Consider the following 6,476-nt stretch of genomic DNA (forward strand, 5'->3'; position numbering starts at 1 on the left):
TTGGGGATATTATTTCACATACATCCTAAAACCATTTTGTTCCTGTCTTTTTAGCTTAAATGTTTGGGGGATTTTATTGTATATATTGCAACAGTAAATACCTATTAACTGGTTAATGCCATATTAACCAGTAGCATATGTCAAGACGCCTTTGATAACTTAACCTACTGTAGCAAAATGATAGATAAATAAATAAACCAAACCAGGTTGGAAGAGACCTTCAAGATCATCATGTCCAACCCATCAACCAATCCAACCCAGCTAAACAACTAACCCATGGCACTAAGCACCCCATCAAGTCTCCTCCTGAAAACCTCCAATAAAAACCTCCAGATGGTTTGACCAACATTCAGAATAACTTTTAAGTGTGTTAGCCTGCCAGATAACCTACTTGCAAATATATACGTGTTTTGGGGAGTAATATTCAATATCTTAACAGTGTGATGATGTCATCTAGCCAAGTCTAGCCATACTCAGCCTTTTCTGAAAATTTGCAATGTGAAGGTGCCAGGTAATTTATTTTTTTTCTTTGTTTGTTTCTTGGAAAATGGGTAGAGGTAACCAGGTCAAAGAAGTTACTGATGTTTAGCTTTCAGATGATTACCATTTTTACTTATTACTGACTATACCAGAAGCGTGGTCTTCCATGCAGTGGCTGTGGTTATTTTTCATTCATAGCTGCTTGAACTGACTCTTTAGCTTTAATGCTTTATTTAATAAACAAAACCCCTTCTTTCCCCCTTCTTTCCCCCTTCTTTCCCCCTTCTTTCCCCCTTCTTTCCCCCTTCTTTCCCCCTTCTTTCCCCCTTCTTTCCCCCTTCTTTCCCCCTTCTTTCCCCCTTCTTTCCCCCTTCTTTCCCCCTTCTTTCCCCCTTCTTTCCCCCTTCTTTCCCCCTTCTTTCCCCCTTCTTTCCCCCTTCTTTCCCCCTTCTTTCCCCCTTCTTTCCCCCTTCTTTCCCCCTTCTTTCCCCCTTCTTTCCCCCTTCTTTCCCCCTTCTTTCCCCCTTCTTTCCCCCTTCTTTCCCCCTTCTTTCCCCCTTCTTTCCCCCTTCTTTCCCCCTTCTTTCCCCCTTCTTTCCCCCTTCTTTCCCCCTTCTTTCCCCCTTCTTTCCCCCTTCTTTCCCCCTTCTTTCCCCCTTCTTTCCCCCTTCTTTCCCCCTTCTTTCCCCCTTCTTTCCCCCTTCTTTCCCCCTTCTTTCCCCCTTCTTTCCCCCTTCTTTCCCCCTTCTTTCCCCCTTCTTTCCCCCTTCTTTCCCCCTTCTTTCCCCCTTCTTTCCCCCTTCTTTCCCCCTTCTTTCCCCCTTCTTTCCCCCTTCTTTCCCCCTTCTTTCCCCCTTCTTTCCCCCTTCTTTCCCCCTTCTTTCCCCCTTCTTTCCCCCTTCTTTCCCCCTTCTTTCCCCCTTCTTTCCCCCTTCTTTCCCCCTTCTTTCCCCCTTCTTTCCCCCTTCTTTCCCCCTTCTTTCCCCCTTCTTTCCCCCTTCTTTCCCCCTTCTTTCCCCCTTCTTTCCCCCTTCTTTCCCCCTTCTTTCCCCCTTCTTTCCCCCTTCTTTCCCCCTTCTTTCCCCCTTCTTTCCCCCTTCTTTCCCCCTTCTTTCCCCCTTCTTTCCCCCTTCTTTCCCCCTTCTTTCCCCCTTCTTTCCCCCTTCTTTCCCCCTTCTTTCCCCCTTCTTTCCCCCTTCTTTCCCCCTTCTTTCCCCCTTCTTTCCCCCTTCTTTCCCCCTTCTTTCCCCCTTCTTTCCCCCTTCTTTCCCCCTTCTTTCCCCCTTCTTTCCCCCTTCTTTCCCCCTTCTTTCCCCCTTCTTTCCCCCTTCTTTCCCCCTTCTTTCCCCCTTCTTTCCCCCTTCTTTCCCCCTTCTTTCCCCCTTCTTTCCCTTTTGTTTTTTTAACTGGAAAACCTTGTTTGTTATAAAAACCCAACATCACAATTTGTGAAGACAAATGAATATAAATCTGTTTCAAGTGACTTTTCAAGGGTTATAGTTGCAAATGCCTTTTTTTTTCTTCATCGGAGAAGTACTTTATTTTTCAATTGGGAATTTTGCTGTGCCAAAGGTCTTCCAGAGACAATGTTTGTGTTTCTGATGTAATAAGTTCTGCAGAATTCTAGTGGATACATACAGAAGAGGTGGAATTAGAAATCAGTATTTTAACTTATCATCAGAGAAATAATTTGTCACGGAAAAGGTTATCATATAATTGCATTGCAATTATCTTAACGACTATAATTTATTAGGTCTGATTTTTTTTGGTCCTCTTTTGCACTTCTTCGAATTAGGATCTTATTAAAATTTTTTTCATTAGGGTCAGGACAACTGCATCAAAATGTTTTATTGAAAATTTAATCAGCCTATTACTGTTTGTGCTCTTATTGCAAAAATAGTGTGGTCTAAAGGGATGTTTTCCAAAGAGTGTGTTTCGAGTCGGTATATGACGACAATGTGTTAATTCCTGTGGTACACAACATAATTTTGTTGTTTTTAAAGTAGAGCATTCTATTACAACAAAGAGCAATGCCACCTTAAAACAGACTAATACCATATAAAATTATTCTTCTTTGTTCTGTAATACAGAAGAGAACTTGTGTTGTTGGATGGCACTGTAGAGATTTGAAGAATACAGGCGTAGCTGCTTGAAGATTAAACTAACTTTTCTTCCTTTTATTTTTCTTTTTCTTTCTTTCAGTGAACTATGCTTATTTCAAAAGTTATGTAGTGTTCACAGATCTATGATTCCTGGCAGAGGCTGTTATCCATTCATAATAGATTGCTTCTCTCCTGCTCTGGTTTTAGATTTCAAAATTAATCTTTAGATTTTTCTTCCTTTTTTTGAGTGGTGGATACCAGAAATAATCTATTTATTATTAAGGGCCACGAGGATGATAGGAGGGCTGGAGCACCTCTCCTATGAGGACAGACAGAAGGAGTTGGGGCTGTTCAGTCTGGAGAAGAGAAGGCTCTGAGGTGACCTAATTGTGGCCTTCCAGTATCTGAAGGGGGCCTACAGGAAGGCTGGGGAAGGACTTCTCAGGATCTCAGGTAGTGATAGGACTAGGGGAAATGGAATGAAGCTGGAGATGGGGAGATTCAGGCTGGATGTGAGGAGGAGGTTCTTCACCATGAGAGTGGTGAAACCCTGGAATGGGTTGTCCAGGGAGGTGGTCGAGGCCCCATCCCTGGAGGTGTTTAAGACCAGGCTGGACAAGGCTCTGTCCAGCCTGATCTAGTGTGGGGTGTCCCTGCCCATGGCAGGGGGACTGGAACTAGATGATCCTTGTGGTCTCTTCCAACCCTGACTGATACTATGATACTATGAATTATTATTATTATTTTATTTTTATAATTATTATTTATTATTAACTATTATTATGTAATCTATTTATAGCTTAATAGATTACAGAATTCCTATTTTATCTCTCATCTGCAGATGTTAGCCTCACAGAACTTTGGTTGACCATACCTGTTGCCCCAGTAAGGAATCCAGTAACAGGATTATATATCTGCAGTTAAAGGATAAAGCAATGACCATTATTACTAATCAAATTTAACTGTGCACTTCCCTTTCTAGCTGTTTAGTGTGTTAGATACATTCCTCTAATCTTGTCATACTCAATTTCCCATGTATATGTATGTCCTAAATAGTGCCACTGAAATTGAGGAACAGTCTAAAATAACCAGAAATAATTTGAAGCCAGCTGTGACTGGAAAAACATCCATATAACATTTGTATAATCTCAAAGGAAGTGTTTACTAGAGCTAAAGATGCCCCTTTGGTGAATTAGAAGTAATTCAATTGATAGCTAACTTGTTTGAAGTTAAAAGCAGAGTTGTGGTACAGGTAGCCTGAAATTCAATGGAAAATGTCCAACCATGTTTATGTTCTTACATAAGGCAAACAGTGTAGTGGATGACATCAACTGCCCAAAGTTAGACCTTGTGAAAGTAAAACTAGAGATGAATGTGTTTAAAACCATATAAAATTACTGCTTAAGTCTCTTGATTAGTGGGAAACAAGAAGAGGACACAATAAATCTTATGAAGAGCAACTGAAGGAGCTGGGGCTGTTTAGTTTGAAAAAGAGGTGGCTGAGGGGGGCCCTGATTGCTGTCTGCAACTGCCTGGAAGGACATTGTGGAGAGGTTGGTGCTGGTCTCTTCTCACAAGTAATTAGTGATAGAACAAGAGGGAACAGCCTCAAGCTGCGACTGGGTAGGTTTAGACTGGACATTAGGAAAAATATTTTCTTGGCAAGAGTGGTCAGGCACTGGAATGGACTGCACAGGGAGGTGGTTGAGTCACCAACCCTGGATGTGTTTAAATGTCATTTGGATGTGGTGCTTGGGGATATGGTTTAGGGGTGAACCTTGCAGAGTAGGGTTATTAGTTGGACTTGGTGATCCTGAGGGTCCTGAGGATCCTTGGTGACCCTTTTCTAACCTGAACGTTTCTGTGATCCTGTGACAGTTTTTTGTAACTGAGGAGTTCACAGCTTGTTTTGAAAGTGTGAACATATCACTGATGAAACACAGTCATCGAAATCTGTGCTGCTGAGACTGTTTATGTGCAAAGTAGAGTGTTTGGACAGCTCTGTGAGCGGGTGTGAAGAGCAAGAATATTTTACTGGAATTAAACATATGGAAAAGCCTGAGTTACATTTTCCCAGGCTGCCAGTTTGATTTGATTTCATTGAATTTAATGTTCTGTGAGAAGAATACTGTTCTCCGTGGAGAACATTGCCAACGTGAGCGTGGGTGGAGTGCAGAGATCACTAGTTTGTGAGGATATTTGGCTAACAGCTAGTCACCTTAAAAGGCAAGAGGCAAGAGAAGTAATAAATTAAACACTGATACTGCAAACACAAAGGAGCAAGAGATAATGAGACAGTAACAAATACTGCAACCTTTGGGATGCTGAAGGAGCTTCTGAAGCATGGCCTTAAAAAGGTTCAACCAGAACTTCTTCACTGATAAGAAATAGAGAAACAAGGTTATAATAGAACTCATGGGAAAATGGGAAGGAGAAAAATGAAACCAGGTGTCTGAGAGAGAAGCTGCTGGTCAGAACACTTCTCTGGCTAAGCCTTGGGCCTGACTGGCTCAGTGTAGCCCATCTTGAAAACTTTCTAGACAATAACTGAAGCTAACATGCAAGAATTCAGAAATGCCTGTGTGAAGTGTAGCTGTGTTTGCAGGAGCCCTATTCATATCTTACTGTAGCACAATGATTTAGTATCTTACTTGAAGTCCATGTTGTGGATCTCTGTGAATCACATGGCTTTTGCCATCAATATGATCAGGCTGAAAAGTTGCTTTTCTATCTTCATTTTTATTCTCAAATGTACACTTTTGACACTTGATTTGTGATAGCTGACACCTCAAAGCTGATATATGGCTCAAGAGTTAAGCAGCCCAGGGCCAGACAGAATGAGCTAGATATAATGTCTCAAACATACAATGCTCTCTGATATTGAATGTGAAAATTACCAGCCAGTGCATAGTGTCATGAGGAAAAAAATACTAAAATGAAGTGGAAAATTACTTGAGTTTTGACTCGGATGAAGTTAAGCTTTTAGACTACTTTGTATGTATTTTTAACTTCTTTTCTTTTCAAAGATAGAGAAACTAGGATTATATTCCTGTATTTCATATTGACTCTTATGGCTTATTACAAAGAAGGGGAAAGGAGAGGACTAAACTACAAAAGAGGAAGTCTTCCTTTTCTATATTTGCTTTGAAAATAGTAGTGGAAATGAAGGTAGAATTTACCAGTCTGTTTTAGGGAAGAGGACAACTGAAGTTGCTGCACCTTGAGTTACCAAACATATGTCTGGTTTCATATCAGTTTGCTGTAATTCAGTAGTTTTCATGTCAACAAGAAACGTGTTTTGTGTATCTTAAAAAAATCCATAAGGTAAGTTTGAATGTTTATGCTCACTGCTATGTGTGAGGATATATAGCTGATGGTTTTAATTGCTCCACTAGTGGTCAAACTGGACTGTGGGTGAGAGTGGGCTGGGTTATAGGTAACATACAGAGTACAAGGGTTAGAAGAAAAGACAAACATTATTTTATGTTTTGGTATGTGATCTGCTAAATGTGTTTTGAGAATACCCACACTGAGTTTGCAGGGTGAAATCTGAAGGTATGGGAAAGGCTATTTCAGCCTCTTTGAATTAGGAAATTTGTCATAATGCGTGAAAAGGATTCCCAGACAGTCAGAAGGTTAGAAGGCCTTTCAAAGTAGCCATGTTTCATAGAATCAGAAGAGTTTGAGTTGGAAGGGACCTTAAAGGACAGTGCTCCTGCAATGAGCAGGGTCATCTTTGACTAGATCAGATTGAGAGCCCTGGCCAACCTGACCTTGAATGTTTCCAGGGATGCACTGTTTCTTCCTTATAATCTATTCAATATCTACCCATGTTTAGTTTAAAAGCATTACTGCTTGTCCTATCATGATGAGTCCTGCTAAGAAGATTGTCCC

This window comes from Melanerpes formicivorus, unplaced genomic scaffold, assembly GCF_026170545.1.
Source record: "Melanerpes formicivorus ecotype bairdi unplaced genomic scaffold, bMelFor1.0.p_v2 SCAF_23, whole genome shotgun sequence".
In the NCBI taxonomy this organism is placed as follows: domain Eukaryota; kingdom Metazoa; phylum Chordata; class Aves; order Piciformes; family Picidae; genus Melanerpes; species Melanerpes formicivorus.